This window comes from Biomphalaria glabrata, chromosome 18, assembly GCF_947242115.1.
Source record: "Biomphalaria glabrata chromosome 18, xgBioGlab47.1, whole genome shotgun sequence".
NCBI classification, from domain to species: domain Eukaryota; kingdom Metazoa; phylum Mollusca; class Gastropoda; family Planorbidae; genus Biomphalaria; species Biomphalaria glabrata.
The window spans coordinates 539,712-556,788 of NC_074728.1; the positions used below are offsets into that span (position 1 = coordinate 539,712).

General features: G+C 35.8%; 1 pseudogene; it reads right to left on the reverse strand.

Moving 5' to 3' along the window:
- Positions 1–17,077, reverse strand: part of LOC129923994 (dynein axonemal heavy chain 6-like) — a 100,040-nt pseudogene that overhangs the window by 46,045 nt on the left and 36,918 nt on the right.

Consider the following 17,077-nt stretch of genomic DNA (forward strand, 5'->3'; position numbering starts at 1 on the left):
TTTCTTATATTTCCAATTAATCTTTTGTGAGCCTAAACATTCTTCTTCTTCTTCTAGCAAGCTTTATTGCTGCTGAGCTGTGAGCTCTTTTGCAGACTGTGCCAAGGAAAAAAAGTGTTCTGTTTTCAGAGCCTAAACATAAAACTTAGTTCATTCCCTTAGAAAAGGAAAGAAAAATAATCATAAATCAGCCCATAACATAGTTATAATGAGAATGATGTTCGAGAATGTTTAAAATATCATTATCTAGATTTCAATCTACAAAGGAATATGGTAAGCAGACTAGATAGGATAAGATGATCTGTTCTCTGCTATATTATTACAAGTAGACTATGACCAGAAAATAATTTTCTAATTGGAAATACGTTATGACTACAAATACCCTATTTAATTAAAACCAAGAACATTCCAAGACAACCACTAAGGAGACCAGATACAACACTAAGAAATTCATTGAAAGCATTGGCAAATGGGGAGGGGGTGAGAGGCATTCCAAAAAGTCATCCTTAACCTTTTATGTATTATCATTTTAGCCTCTCATTTTTTCATTCACAGTTACCTACAACACTATACTCTTTATTTTTGTACAAAATATATTTTGATAACTTCAGCAACCAAGATTGCTGTTCTAAAAGATTACACCATTTAACACCATTGACTTTCTTTTTTCCTCTCTCAATACATTTGCATCTGAACACTCTGCATTAACACTGTTCTGTGCATCTTTTTGAGAATCCTGGGATTAAAGCAAGCAATAGCTTTACTTCACATATACCTAATTAGGCACCCCCAAAAAACTCAAAATTTTTGGATCTACTCTTATAAAGAAACATGTTAAGTCCTTAGAAATGAAGCATTTTCATAATGTCAAATTTGATAAAAGTGACCTTACTTATAAATAGATAACTGAAAAATCAATAAGGTTACATAAAAGGTTCAATTACCTAAAGGGGTTTAAAGCTTGATATGTTACTTGTAATGTAAAGCACTTTAGTTATAGATGGAGAAATGAATTGAATGTTGCGCTGACCAAACCCTCAAAACATATTGGAGTTTAAGGGTAGATTACATGAAGTTGTAACAAGTCAGGAGACATAACTCCATCATTAAACCTTTTTGCTTTTACAAACACAGCTTTTATACACACAGAGAAAATTTTGGTATACAGTAAAGTGTTTAAATGTTTAGTTGTAATAGAAAAATGTTACCTGTATAAATGTTTGTTTTAACAAGACAGGTTCTAGTGCTGGATCCAAAGCTTCACCAACATCCTCCATCAAAACAGGTAAACCTGCTCTTATGCAAGCTTCCAGTGTTCTCAGAAAGTTGGAATTGGATAATTTAATAATTTTAAGCTTATTTAGAGCCTCTCTATTTCTGATCCATCTGTTGGCCTGAAAGAAGTGTCAACAATAAAACTCAGCTTTAATCAATACAGGTACATACTAGAAACATTATTTGTTTACTTAGAAACTTTACCTGTTCTTGTGGGTCAATCATCAAAGGCCACCTGCGACCTTTAGTTACAAGAACAGGGTTTTCAATTGACACAGCATCTCTTGGCAGACCATCAGCATTCCATTGTCGAATTTCATATATATCTGCCAAGACTGACACAAGCGTCATATTTTCTGTTGCAGGTATTTGAAGCTCAATCAATCGTTTAGTCCAACCTGTAGAAAAGTTTTTGTATCCAAATTATTAAATACATTCAAATGTCTTATAATGAATCTAAGTATTCATGCTAGATACATCAGAGTAGTTCAGTCATGTCAATTGGTCGTTGCGGTAATATTTAGGTTATGTTATGCTACTTTCTTAAAAATGTTCTTTCTTAATATAAATATATATCATTCATATATATATATTAATATAAATATTTCTAAAAGTTTTTAACAAATAATTAAATGTGAGAAATACAAGATACAGTTAAGTTAATGAAAGTAAAGTTCCCTTTTCAGACCTTGTGGTCTATAGGGCAGATTATGTAAAGGTCATCTGATTCTGTGGCCTATGGTTAACGAGGGTGTCATGTAGCCAGCTCAACGACCAACCGCCTTTACTTTTCCCCAACTAATGTCAGGTACCCATTAGAGCTGGGTGGACTCAGAGGCGCCCAAGGATCCTGAAATTAAATATCCCAGTCTTCACTAGGATTCAAACCCCGGACACCGGTTTGGAAGTCAAGCGCTTTACCGCTCAGCCACCGCACCTCCTAAGTTAATAATAATTGATGTAAAATATTTTGTTTCTAACTACTAAATCATATATCTGAGAGTAAAGCATAACTAAATAATGAAAAATCAAGCTAGACCTAATAATATTTTCAAGAGTTATGAGAACAAGAAGTTTGTATAATTTGATGTTTGGCCAGGAAGGTATACAGTCTCAAATGATCAATTCAAAAGCAGAAAGCAGGAGGTTTGGACTAGAAAGTAGATTATCCTTATCTTTGAAGGAACATCCGTAACATGTAAAACATTTTATAAACATTTTTTAGAAACAGCCTTCACCATTTTCAAAACCTAATTCATTTTGTACTATTCATATTTTCTTATTGAGGATGATTAGTTGTCATGTATCAAGATTAATGGGCGATTAGGAAAACTTACAACTGAAATGAATCAAAAGCTGCTACAAAGGTCTAAAAAATGTATTTATGTATCCAACACAAGACTTAAGCTAGTCAAAAAACAATCAGTTAATATGGTATAAGCAGACATTGCATTAATAAAGGTTTCGTTTTTTAAGTTTTGGACATTCATTCAGAAATTAAGATTATCATGTACCAATCTAAACTTCTTGAGAACCAAAGCAGACAGCAGTGGGAAGGGTTCAAACTGATGACAGTTCTAAAGGCATACCGCACGACCAGTTTGCTCTCTTAATGGTACTAGTTTTCAAGGGTGTCTGTATCTAAACATTTTAAAAGTACATTGTTTTTGATGTTTAGACTTACCTTCTACAAGTTTTTGCCTGCAAGTAGAAGTAAAGGCTCCATAGTAAGCTACACAAGCTGCTGCTATAAAAACATCTCCTACTACATTTTTCAACTGTACATCAAAGTTGGCAACACTTTCCTCCCAGCGAACCTATAAGAAACATGATGTAGAAAGGGAATAAATACAATGGCCTCCTTCAGTTGCAAAATAACTATGGAAATGAGAAATGAGATGAATGCCTGGGCATTAGTTATGGTTGGAACAATGTAACCCAAACAGCTATTTTCCAATTTCTCAGCACAGCTGATGAATCCAAAGGAACAGCAAGTGCTGATACAGAATGCGAAATGCGGTGGCGCAGGCTCTGCAAACTGCCTTAAGGTTGTCTGCTCCTTATTTTTCCTCAAGATAGACTCCCAAAGCCTTTCACATATTTGGGTATAGCCGCAAGGCAGCAGAGGTTTGAATTCAGTTTTCCTTCTCCTAGGTGGGTAGTCAACCAAGGCTAATTAGCCCCTCCTGCCTGAAGCTTACTGGTTTAGGCACTGGTTACACATTTTCCCCAGTTAGTGATAACAATTCTCCCATATCTAACATCTAATGGGTAGAGGCTGTTTGTCAGAGGCTATCTGAAAGCCATTGAAAGTATTTTTTAGGTAGTGGAGTGCTTATATCCATTACCACTTTTAACAACCTTGCAGAACAGAGAATAAATATTTCAAGGAGTAGAGAATAAATATTTCAAGGAGTAGAGAATAAATATTTCAAGGAGTAGAGAATAAATATTTCAAGGAGCAGAGAATAAATATTTCAAGCAGCAGAGAATAAATATTTCAAGGAGCAGAGAATAAATATTTCAAGGAGCAGAGAATAAATATTTCAAGGAGCAGAGAATAAATAGTTCAATGATAAAGATGAGAAATAAATGAGTTTTTAGTAATGTCCCATTTCTTATTTCAACATGAAATCATGAGATTGAGATGTTGTTTTGGGATTCAAAGATAGTTGAGCTACTGAAATGTATATTTTTTAAAGTAGAAATATGAAAAAAAATCACACCAAGAAAGTGACAAAATCATTGTAGTCTCTCAATTCTTTCCAAGATTGTGTGTCATGCATGTCTCATCTCCAATATGGAAATATGGTTTTAGTGAATGAATGCACATATTTTCAAATCGTTAATTTATTCCTCAAGGTGATATTTTTGTTTGATCATTTCAATTTATCTTTGATATTATAAAAACTACGCCCAGTAGGCCAAGTCTGACTAAGAATCATATTTTAATGTTATAATAGTTCTCATAGATTTTAAAATAACCTACTTGTTCATCAGCTAAGGCTGTTGTCAGTTTGGAAGAGCGTTTCAATCTGGCGGCAGTCACAGCCATGTTTCTTTCCAAACTTTTTTTTTCAGCCATACTCTTGTCAAAGACAGCCTGAAGATTTTTAATTTGTTTCTCCACTTCAGCCAGTTGGTCTTGTTTAGCTTTGAGGACACTTAAAACCTCATTGAGAACGTCTTGAGCCTCAGCCAGTCTGACAAGGAAGAGATAATACATCTTGTAATAATAATATAACAACTATACATATACTTCTGTAATAAAACTATATATATCCCATGTTCAAAGTGACATCATTATGATTTAGTACAAAGTTTACTAAGTAATGACCACTAAAGTTATATTAAAATAAGTCTAAGAAAACAAATATAATTGAATATTTTTTTACTTATACCTAGAATGATTTAAAAAATAGCAACGCTTTGACTGCTAATTATTTAATGCTTTGACTGCTAATTATTTAATGCTTTGTCAGCTAATTATTTAATCCTTTGACTTCCAATTACTTACGCTTGTTTCTTTGGCTCAACTTGTTTAGCTACAGCAGAGTAAACATCAATTGCTCGAACCCATAGGACTAAAGTTTTACAAGCCTAGACGAAGAATAGATTTATCAAACAACATTCCATCATTACTCAGTGGTCATAAGAATCTTCAAAACATTATAACACAAATATTTTCAGATAAGTAGTTAATGATTTAAGATTTACATTCACTATGAAACTTTTCCATAAACAATGTAATTACAAAATATAATGTCTACTAAATAAAAAAAACAATAATGCATCTATAGACATTTTTTTTTCACACCAAATACAGAAATTGTTTTTCAGCTTAGAAGATTGCTGGTTGGCAAATAAAAAAGAAGAAAAAAAACAAACAAAACAAAACAACATTCAATGAAAAGTGGAGTTGTTTTGACATACTGTGGGCTTAACTTATCAGACAGATCATTTTATTAGTACAACATTTGTGGGTGAATGTTAGACTGTGTTACTCTTCAAGTCTCTGATCCAAATAAAAGAAATGATTTCACATTCACATTTTGTTGTGTTTTTTTTTAACACCAGATCTTCTGTAGAATATTAAACACATGACTAGCCTAGTTGATCTAATTTTAAACATCTATGTTAATCATCCCTCTTTGCTTATGATGCTTTCAATATAGACAGTATCATCTCTTTCTACTAGGTTTTCTCCTTGAAGTTATAGTTGTGCTTCTATGATTTTTTAAATCAGTTTTCTCCACTTCTATAATGATCTTGTTTCATTTGAAATGAGCATGTTGTAGTTTTTGGAGGCAGATATCCTCTTGTGAAATCTAGATCCTCCATTTTTTTTGTCCATTGAATGCATGTGTTGCCAGCTTTTTACTTTTTCATTATTCAGTCTAATCATAATCATCAAACTCCATTAGAGTGAGGGCTTGAGAGGCTCAAATCCTCTCTTGCAAAAGCCCTGGACAGAAACCCTGCTGTCTTGCGTTATGCGTAGTGCATAAATGTCGCCATACAGGTTGAGAATTTTGGGTTTCCCAGACCTGTCGAGACGGAGATCAGCAAATCTGGGGCAGTCAAACAGAATATGAGGCAGGGTTTCCTCTTCTTCCCTGCAGCGGGGGCACAGTGAATCAAAATTTGGCCATAGCCGCGAGAAATATGAGCCAACAGGACAGTGGCCTGTCCTGCACTGTGCTATAATAGCTTGCTCAGGCCTGGACAGCCTCCACCACGGGGAGTGCAGTCAGGGCGCCTCATGTGCTACCAGACTCCACAGGCTTTTTGGGACTCAGTCTAATGAGTTTTTAGAAATAATTTAATGATTCCTCTGACAATAAAATAAGTTACCTTTGAAACTTTGGCTACAACGTCAGGTACAAAACTTGGCATGGATGTATATTTCCTGACTTTAGCCAGCTTGGCAGCTGGGACATTTTCTTTGTCATATTCATAAATTTTTTTTAAGAAGTTTGTGTCTGCCAGCATGGCTTTACAACTCGCCCAGTCTGTCCTGAAAGACATTATTGCATAAGCAATCAACATTTTAGTGCAATGAATTACTGAAGGTCACGGTCATTAGACGTTCACCAAGTATAAAACATTAATGTTTCGTTTGTTTATTCCACTTACTTGTTGCCTAAGAGAATGGCAACAGCTTCTAGAACTGTCTGAACAAGTTCTGGAGGTTTGGTAAATACTCGTATCTCAGCAATGTCATTTTTGTCTAGTGCTAACAAAGCCTGAAAGCACAGAGTCATAACAGATCATAGTCATTCTTATTAATCTTAATCTTATATAATACAGACGTTACTTCAAAAAAGAAGATGATTACGTCCTACGCATCATGCATTTAGTCATGCATATTAACCAATGACTTAAATTCTGCCAAGTCACTGGTTTTCCTGGCTAGCTCAGGCAACCCATTCCATGCTCTAATAGCACTAGGGAAGAAGGAGTGTTTGTACAAATTTGTCCTAGCATATGGGACGAGGAATGTGCCTTTATCTTTGTGTCTTTCAGAGTATTTTATTAAATTTTGTTTTTGTATTTGAAGATTATGGTTCAGTGTTTTATGTATGATTGCTACTTTACTTTTGAGCCTTATTATAAAAACTAAAACAAATAAATTCCACTTATCTTATTCATGGTTAACCAGTAACACAGACTAAAAACGCAAAATACTTAGGTGTTATGATAAATGAAAAACTGCCATGGAATCCCCATATTGATTAAACTAACAAAAAATCAAACAAAGCATTAAGCATAACTAAAATGTTTGTTTAGTCTAAATGTGGCTCAACAGAGATGGCTGAGACGGATTTTGGGAGTCAGTTACACAGACCGGATCTCAAACAAGGAAATCCTTTGCCGAACTGGGAGTCGAACACTTAGTGAGGTTGTGACTGAGCGTCGCATGAGGTTTGCGGGACATGTTCTACGTCAAAATGAATTACGCACACCAAGAGTTGCGATAACATGGAAGCCAAAACGAGGAAAGCGCAAACAGGGACGTCCTCGTATTACCTGGCGACACACCTTCATGGAGGACCTCAGAACAGTGGACACCAGATGGGAAGAGGCTTCAGACATTGCCAGTGACAGATCATTATGGAGACAGCTTGCCGCCCAATGCGCCGAACGGCGCGGGAGGACCTAAGTAAGTAAGTAAGTAAAATGTTTGTTAGGCCAATAATAGAATATGCATCCTCTGTTTGGGACCCCTCAACTCAAGAAAACATTAAGAAACTGGAACAGACACAAAATAGATCAGTGAGATTCATGACAAATGAATGTTCACATTTGACTAGAGTAACACCTTTAGTAAAATCACTAAATTTAGAAAGCCTTCAGGATAGAAGATTCAAAAGTAAGGTAGCAATTATACATAAAACATTGAACCAGAATCTTCAAATACAAAAACTAAATCTAATAAAATACTCAGAAAGACACAAAGATACTGAAATTGACATTCATGACTGTGAAATGCTATTTATTATTGCACCTCATGGCATGAAGTCGTGTATGGCAGCAATATGAGATTGAAGACAAGGAGATTATGGTCATCAGTAAAGAACATTCTTACAAAAATTTTTTTTTATCAAAGTGGGCAACTCTCAAGATACCCAACCTTTTCATGCCATGTGTGCGGCTTGTTTTTCAAAATGAAGATAATCTTCCTAGCAGTCTTTGAGTTAAAAGAAAATGAGATCCTTTTTCAATGACAGAGAAGGAACAACTACCTTGTCATGTAATGACACTTTGTGAAAGACAGAAGATACAAAAGTAAAGTAATAATAATACATATTTCAAGGAAAACCAAGAAAATAATATACAAAACCATAATAAGACCAGCAGCAATGCATGGAAGTGAGACCTGGACACAGACTAAGAAATCTGAACATTTACTTAATACTTGGGAACAAAAATTCTTAGGAAAATCTATGGTGCCATACAGGATGAAACAGGGTGGATGACACGCACTAACCATGAGATATATCAATTGTATGAAGACCCACCAATAGTGACCAAAATAAAAAGAAAAGACTACGTTGGGCAGGTCACCTTGAAAGAATGTCAGATAACAGAGGAGCGAAAATCGTATACAGGCAAAAAACAAAAGGCAGGCGACCCAAAGGCAGACCCCGAATGCGATGGATTGATGATGTGGAAGCAGATTTGCAACAATTTGGGGTTAGAGCGTGGAGACGAAAGGCCCAGGAGAGATCTGAATGGAAGGATGTGTTGAAGTAGGCCAGAGCTGTAGCGCCACTGGGATGGGATGGAATAATAATACATAAAACACTCAACCATAACTTAAAAATACAAAAGCACAACCTAATGAAATACTCCAAAAGACACAAAGATAAAGTAACAAGTAACATTTCTTATTCCATCTGGTAGGACAATTGGTACAAGTGTTTCTTCCCTATTGCTATTGCAGCAAGGAACATGTTGCCTGAATCATCCAGGACAATCAAGACTTAGGTGAGTTTAAGTCTGTTATTAACTTACATGACTAGATTAACAAATGGATATGCTTAATCTATAACTCTCTTCTGTTTAGAAAGAGTGTCTGTAATTTATAAAAATGTTTTACTTTCTCTGCAACTTCCAGCGCAGGTAGCGCCTCGTTCAAGTCTCGCTGAGCATCATCTGCTATAGCATGAGTTTCTTCAGCAGTTGTTTTCGCTTTGGCTTCATCGATAGCCACCTGTTTCTGAACCTGATTGATAAATTGAAAGAAACTGTTATCCATACATATTAAATATTTCATATTGATTAGAGCTCTGAAACAATCCACAGCAGCCATTTCTGAGCCTAATTAGAACATAGTAAAATAGATCAAAAGCAGCCTAGAATCTCATTAGTGCATTGAAATACTGATGGAGGTCTTTTGTTCTTAAATGTTGACTGGTTTCTACATCAAATATTAACTTTAATAATCACTCAACTTATAATTGTTATTATCAGTGAATTTTATTACACTGCAATTGTTCAGGGAACAGTACCAGGAAAAAGAAGAGGCAAAGAAAGTGAATGGAAGACAACATCAAAGAGTGGACAAGCCTATCACTGGAAGAGATTCTACTTAAGGAAAAGAAAAGGAAAATGGTCTACAGATCATGTGTAGTGTCCCAACAGTTGAACAGACAAAGGGTTAGGTGAAGGTGATGTTTTCATGGTCTAGAGGTGCTGACTTTTCAGGTATTTGAAACTAGAACAGTAATTTCAATTAGGGGTGCACCGGATAGTACTTTTTGATATCCGGCCGGAGCCGGATATGACCGGATAGTAAAATTTGATATTCGGCCGGGGCCGGAGCCGGATACCTAAGTGTCTTGTTAATAGCTTGTGTTGCTGAACATTTTACGAAACTGTTAAATAACATGTGACCTATATTGGTTGTTTTTTTTTCCTTTTATATACCGTATTGTTTTAAACTCTGTTACTGATTGATTTATTCAAGCTTAACAGTATTTCTAAAAATCGGTATAGCATGAGTGTGTCTGTGTGTATGTACGATGCCACCAACTGTAAAGGATGTGTGTAGAAAGGTCAATGTAAATAATGTTAGTATATATTTAACTAGTTACTAATGTAAATCTCTCATAAGTAAATTGCAATCTGCCTTGTATAGTGGTCGGATGTATGCGTTCATGAATTTCAGACCAACAACCTGGTCAGATATACCTAATGAGCCTACACATGTAGTCCTAGTGTAGTGTGTATAGTTGTTTGTGTTAACCATCACGCATTGTTTTTTCCTTGAGCATACGCACGCAATAGAGTTGGGTGTCAGTCAAAAAAGATAACACATTTGCATGGTCAGTCAAGCATGTAGATAAATTATACCCGTCCACTAGTTAGAGGTCAAGGTTGTTTTTTTTTTATGCTCCAGCATATTGTTTCTTTGTTTGCTAGATCTAACTGCGGTACTATTATTCAATTTATTTTGTGCGATTTTAAAATTTACTGTAAGGTTTTCCGTTAATTATTAAGCCAAAAGAATTAAACAATGAAATTAGCTTTCTTTCTAAAGGTTTTAATACAAGGCAAAATAAAATACACACACGCAAACATGCACATCTCTGTTTTATTTTATTGTGCAAAGAACGTACGTAAGAAATATTAAATGCAAAGAACGTATGTTAGAAACAGCTTCCTTAATTATTACTTATTAATTATTTTATTCGTGGTTTCAGTAACTGTTACAAAAGGGAACGATAGTAAGCCTATGGATGTCAGGTGTGTAAAAGTCGTCCTAGCCTGATACACAGTGGCTAAGTACGCATCTTAAGTAAAAAAATTGAGTAATAACAGGGAGTTAATTGACTGTCACAAATTATAAAGAATATTGATATCAAATCAAGACACTTAACTGCAGGAGTAATATTCAAGTTAACACGTTAGAAAAATATATATTGACAGTGTAATATCCTTTGTTAGCACGTTGTGTTTTTTTCATTCTGGCTTAAAAAAATGATCAATGTCTATCAATACATTGGGTGTCAAGGACCAAAGAAATAAAGAGTAGGGGGTGTTTAGCTCTCCATTTCAAGATATAGCTCTGGTCGTATCTTCTACAAAATAATTAGTTACTGGCTTACTGGGCTATATAATCTCGCGGTTTGTGTTCTGTGTAGCTAAAGGTCACTCGTTTAGGTGCGTGTGATCTTTAGTCCAGCTTACTAATTGAGATTTATGTTCAAGTAACTCGGCACACTTGAAAAGGTGTGGCCTCTAGCCCAACCACGTGATTAAGATTTTTCTCCAAATAAGCAAACTCTTTGTCCGGATACCCGTGTAGATGTTAGGCTTGAAGTCCAGTCCACTCCCCCACCCCCAATTAAGATTAGCTACTAAGTAAACAAACATAGTTCCCTCGTGTGACCTCTAGAGAGTGCTTACGTCCATCGTATCTTACTTGTGGTCACCTGTCAATCAATGAACTCAATGGGATGGACTAAACAAATAAAAGGGGGAGGGTGTTGTTCATCTGGAAATATACCTGGTTACCTTAGAGGTGTGGCTCTTGTAGTCCAGCCCCACCCTAATAAAGATTAACTACTAAATAAACAAACTCAGTTCCCTCGAAAGGTGTGACCTCTAGAGAGTGTCAATACGCTGACATTAAACTTACGTCCATCGTATTGAACTTGTGGTCACATGCCTATAAAAAAAAACTTAATGTGATGGACTAAACAAATAAAAGGGGTGGGAGTTGTTCATCTCTACCTCTGGAGATATACCAGCACAGCTAGACAGACGTCTGGTCAGCATGACGTAGTCAAGGAATGTAGCATTTTAACATGTTAACTAACCTACTCAAAGGTCAAGACAAATTGAAAAAAGTGTCAGCCATTGCTACTCTGTATGTAAAGCGCATTTATGATGTAAAGTTTCATTTCTATTTATATTAAGTTATTAACACGCCTTGTCTTTATAATAAACGATGTTTGGTGCATTATTCATAATGGCTCTATTTTTAAGCACATTATTTTGTTTGAATATAAACATTAATACATTCTACAACAGACATTAATGGAACGAGGTCCACTTTATGCATATTAAATATGTGTATTTTTTACTATCCGGTTTACTATCCGGTAGTGATATCCGACCGGAGCCGAATAGCACCGGATAGTAAAAAAACGCCGGATATTCGGCAGAAGCCGGAGCCGGAGCGACTATCCGGTGCACCCCTAATTTCAATAGCCCTTAAATTTCAATATAATATACAAAAAAGCAGAGATTTGTTTTCTTCTTATTTCCTACAAATCAAACAATAAATAGTCCCAAACAAAGTCATAGGGCTTCAGACCTCAACTCTAATTTATCTACATAATAGTGTCACCCCTTTTATATCTATTGATTGAATCAGGTACATTTGCATTTTGTTGTGTTAGGTACTATTCAGCCATTGCTTGTCCTTTTTTTTTTAAAATACTAATAGCCAAAACAGCTTTTAGTTCATCAAATCTTAAAATATATCATTAAAAAGTACAATTAGTAAACAATGACCTATGTACAATTTTATTTTCTTAGCCAACACATTTAAAAATACTATATTACTACTAAAAATCAGTAAGTTTAAAGTACAAATTATATTTTGATCCTAGCAATGGAATTGAGATGCTACAGAAGGATCCTAGGCATCACATTCAAAGACCGCATCACAAACCAAGAAATCAGAGACAGGGTTACTGTAGCGATCGGAGCCCATGATGACCTGCTAACTATTGTGAAAAGATGAAAGCTTAAAACCTTTGGCCACATTACAAGATCTAGGGGGCTCACAAAGACCTTCCTTCAGGGAACAGTGCCAGGATAAAGAAGAAGAGGCAGACAGAAAAAGCGATGGGAGGACAACATTAAAGAATGGACGGGCCTGCCATTGAGAGAGGTTCTAAACAAGGCAAAAAAAAGGGAGGAATGGAGAAAGACGGTCAACAAATCTTGCTTGGTGCCCCAATGGTCCAACAGACTAAGGGATAGGTAAAGGTAAAGGTATATTTTGACATGATTGTTTCTTTAAAGTAAACTTTATTAACATTATGACTTCTTTAGTCAAGTTTTGTAATCCTATTTGAAATATAGTGATAATATAAAGTTCATTTCTGTCTCTCTTTGAATATATATACATATATTTGTTTTTTTCTAAAGCTAAATAAGAGTTTGACAGCAATCATCCTATACTTTCTTAATAATTACCAATACTACCATACCCCTGATGATCATTTATTTAATTCCATCATTCAATGAAACTTGAACTCGCACAAAATTACTTGTCCCAACTTCAAAATCTAAATAGTTAAGATAATTGAATGATGAATGGACAAAAATAATGCATTCTGTTATAAATAGAAACGTCCTATTTCCGAATGTCAACTTACAACATTAGCTTTCTCTTGATCTATTTTAGGATGGCTGCCTGGTCGTGTGGTTTGTGCGCTGGACTGTCGTTCGGATTTATCGATGGTCGAGGGTTCAAATCCTGCCCGCTCCCATCCCCCGTCGTCCCAATGAACCAGTCTATGGTGCAACAGTTGACCAAAGATGGAAACATCCGGCATCTTGATCGAAAGGCAGAGCCCACCGGAGACATGCACAATACTATGTGCAGATTATTTCTGGAAAAAATACAGACCGATAAAGTGCAATTAAATTTAAAGGGCAGCTTTACAGAAAATAATATTTTACAAATTTATTATGTCTGGATTAAAATATTACGACAGTACAGAGTCTTAAAGAATTTATTTCTCTGAAAAGTTTTCTTCATAACCATCAAAATAATTTTTTTATCTTATCAGTCTACAGATATTCCTTGTTAATCTAGTTATGCACATTAATTTTAGACTTTAACACCTTTGTAATCTCTGCTTTTGTTTTCTTTTTAAGAATGTCCAAATGAAGATCTAAGGGCTAACAGTGTTGACTCTATCACAACATGATATCTATACTCTAAATTCACTTTAATTGCTCTCAACCAATCTGCAACTAATAGTTCATTCTTGAGTGCCTTCTAATCATCTTGTCTTACTTTTTTTTTTATTTTGTAAAATAATGTTTTACATGTTTCGGATGTTCCTTCAGAGTTGAAGATAGTTTACTTCCTAGTCCAAACCTCCCGCAGGACGACGGGGGATGGGAGCGGGCAGGGTTTGAACCCTCGACCGTCGATAAATCCGAACGACAGTCCAGCGCGCAAACCGCACGACCAGGCAGCCATCCTAACTTTTAACTTTTACTGTGACTGTTCATTCGTCAAATATATATTTACCTATACATGCACAAGTTGTTAACTTGTATCACATACAAAGATTATATTTTCAAACTTGGAAATCCAAAACAGGATTATAATTTGCAATAGCAATCAAGCCCCATGATGACCTTCTGACCACTGTTAAAAAACACAAGTTAAGACTGTACAGTGAGATTCTCAGGGCTCGCAAGAACTTGTCTGCAGGTAACAGTACCAGGGAAATAAAGAAGGTGGTGTAAAAGGAAAGGATTGGGAGGACAACATTAAGGAATGGATGGGGCTGTCTACGGAAGAAACTCTAATCCTGATAGAGAGAAATGGAGAAAAACTGTCAACAGATGTTTATGGTGCCCCAACAGTTCAACAGACTGAATGACAGGGTAAGGTGAAGATGACCATATGTATGTAGTGCTACACACCAGTCAAGTGACAAGCACAATTCTCTGAACATATGATTATGGTGCCCCAACAGTCAGACAGACTGAATGACAGGGTAAGGTGAAGATGACCATATGTATGTAATGCTACACACCAGTCAAGTGACAAGCACAATTCTCTGAACATATGTTTATGGTGCCCCAACAGTCAGACAGACTGAATGACAGGGTAAGGTGAAGATGACCATATGTATGTAATGCTACACACCAGTCAAGTGACAAGCACAATTCTCTGAACATATGTTTATGGTGCCCCAACAGTCAGACAGACTGAATGACAGGGTAAGGTGAAGATGACCATATGTATGTAATGCTACACACCAGTCAAGTGACAAGCACAATTCTCTGAACATGATGACAATGGATTAATGACTTTCTATGAACAGGTGTGAGATATCCTACACCCACACATTAAAATGAACAAGGCAGTTTCCAAGGGTAAAGGATTGAACCTGTTATAGGAGGACATTGAGAAGTCAAATGAACGTGAAAAATGGATAAAAAAAAGTCAAATGACCAGGTACAAGTTCAAAGTTCAAACATACCTGACACACTGATACAGTTAGGTCTAGAGTAATTTATACATGAAACATAGTAAGGTCATAAGTGCCTGATGGTTAAAACAATAATGTCAACTGTACCTGACACACTGGATACAGTTAGGTCTAGAGTCATTTATACATGAAATATAGTAAGGTCAAAAGTGCCTGACGGTTAAAACAATAATGTCAACTGTACCTGACACAATGGATACAATAGTCATAGATAGCATCTCTATTTCCTTCAGGAATTCCTGCCTCTTTAGCACCTGGTCTGCAGCCTATTATCAACCTCTCATACTCGTCAGGTTCAAACAAGTTTGGAACTTCTCCAGAGTTCAGCATGTTGTTAATATCTTCTAGAAATTCTTCTACCACAATCTGTAAGATGACAAAACTCACATATTTTTTTCTGTCTTTATTTTGTAGTATAGCTAGCACATTAAAAAACTATTGAGCAGTGGTGCACATGTATGATTATTGATGTTTATGGTCAATTATATTGAAATTAGTGCAAGGGAAACATTGATGACAAAGCATTTGACCACCATCTTTTGTAAGACAAGTTTTGTGGATGTTATTTTGTTGTGGCCATATTTAGAGGGGATCATTGTGACCTACTTGTAAAGGAATGTTATCTAAACAAATTAAGTGGACACCCATAAAGGCAAGACACAGATAGTCAAAGGTAATTGTACTGAGAAAGGCTTCAAGATTAATGGATTGCTTTGTTTTGGAAAAAATTCCAAGAGGATGGGAGAAGGGTTGCATTGCAAGAAAAAACAATTTCTAAAACTAGTTAAAATGTAGATTCTATTGTTGCTTATTGAAAAAAAAAAAAAGTGCATAAACACTAAATATTTTAATAAGACATAATAATATGGACTAATGAATTAAATAAGTACTATATGCATAGTTCTATACAGGATTTTACAAATCAAGTTTTCATATAGATCTAATGATTTTAAAAATGTTTGTTATCTTTAATGATCTCAGTATAGGCATAAAATGAATATTTGTGTATGCAATATACAATTTTTAGGTTATTTAAATATCAAATATTTATGACTATGAAACTGATCAAATAGACAGTTTACACCAATCTACTTTTATCTACAGTAGATCCAATGGCTTTTTAACCTGTCTTGACTTATCATCAAAATGAAGAAACTGCATATCCTGATCAGGGACTGCTGTTCACTGACAATAAGGTGCACAACTATCATTCGCAAGAAAGATCACAAAAACTAGTAAATGCTCTGGCAGTTGCATGTCAAGGGTTCAGACTTGCAATAAGTCTCACCAAGACTCAAGTCTTGCACAAGAAAAAGCTTCTGCAGCAGTGGCAAGACTCTCTAATTATGTCTGGGAAAATACCAAACTGACCACAGCGACCAAAAAAGCTGCGTAGTGTGAACTCTTCTTAATGGTAGTGAGAGCTGGTCAACAAGCATACATCACGAGAATAGATTAAACAGTTTACCCTTGCACTGCCTGTGACACATAATGTCCTTTTCCTGAAGGGTTTGTGTCTACCATCAGGAAGTTTTGAAATTAGCCAATACACACAATATCTATAATATTATGTCACAGAAAAAGACTAAGTTGGCTTGGACATGTCACTTGCATGCCAAATGGAAGTTTCCTAAGCCCAACCACTATGCCAAGATTATGGAGTCTCACCCAAGGGATGCCCAAGACTAACCAAGCAAGATTTGATGATCACAGGCTTCAATGAAAGTATGTGGGAGAAGAATCACCCAAGATTGGACATACTGGTACAAACATCACCCAAGATTGAACAGCATGAAGGTAGACTGTGCATACTGGTACAAACATCACCCAAGATTGGACAGCATGAAGGTAGAATGTGCACACTGGTACAAACATCACCCAAGATTGGACAGGGTGAAGGTAGACTGTGAATACTGGTACAAACATCACCCAAGTTTGGACAGCATGAAGGTAGACTGTGCATACTGGTACAAACATCACCCAAGATTGGACAGCATGAAGGTAGACTGTGCATACTGGTACAAACATCACCCAAGATTGAA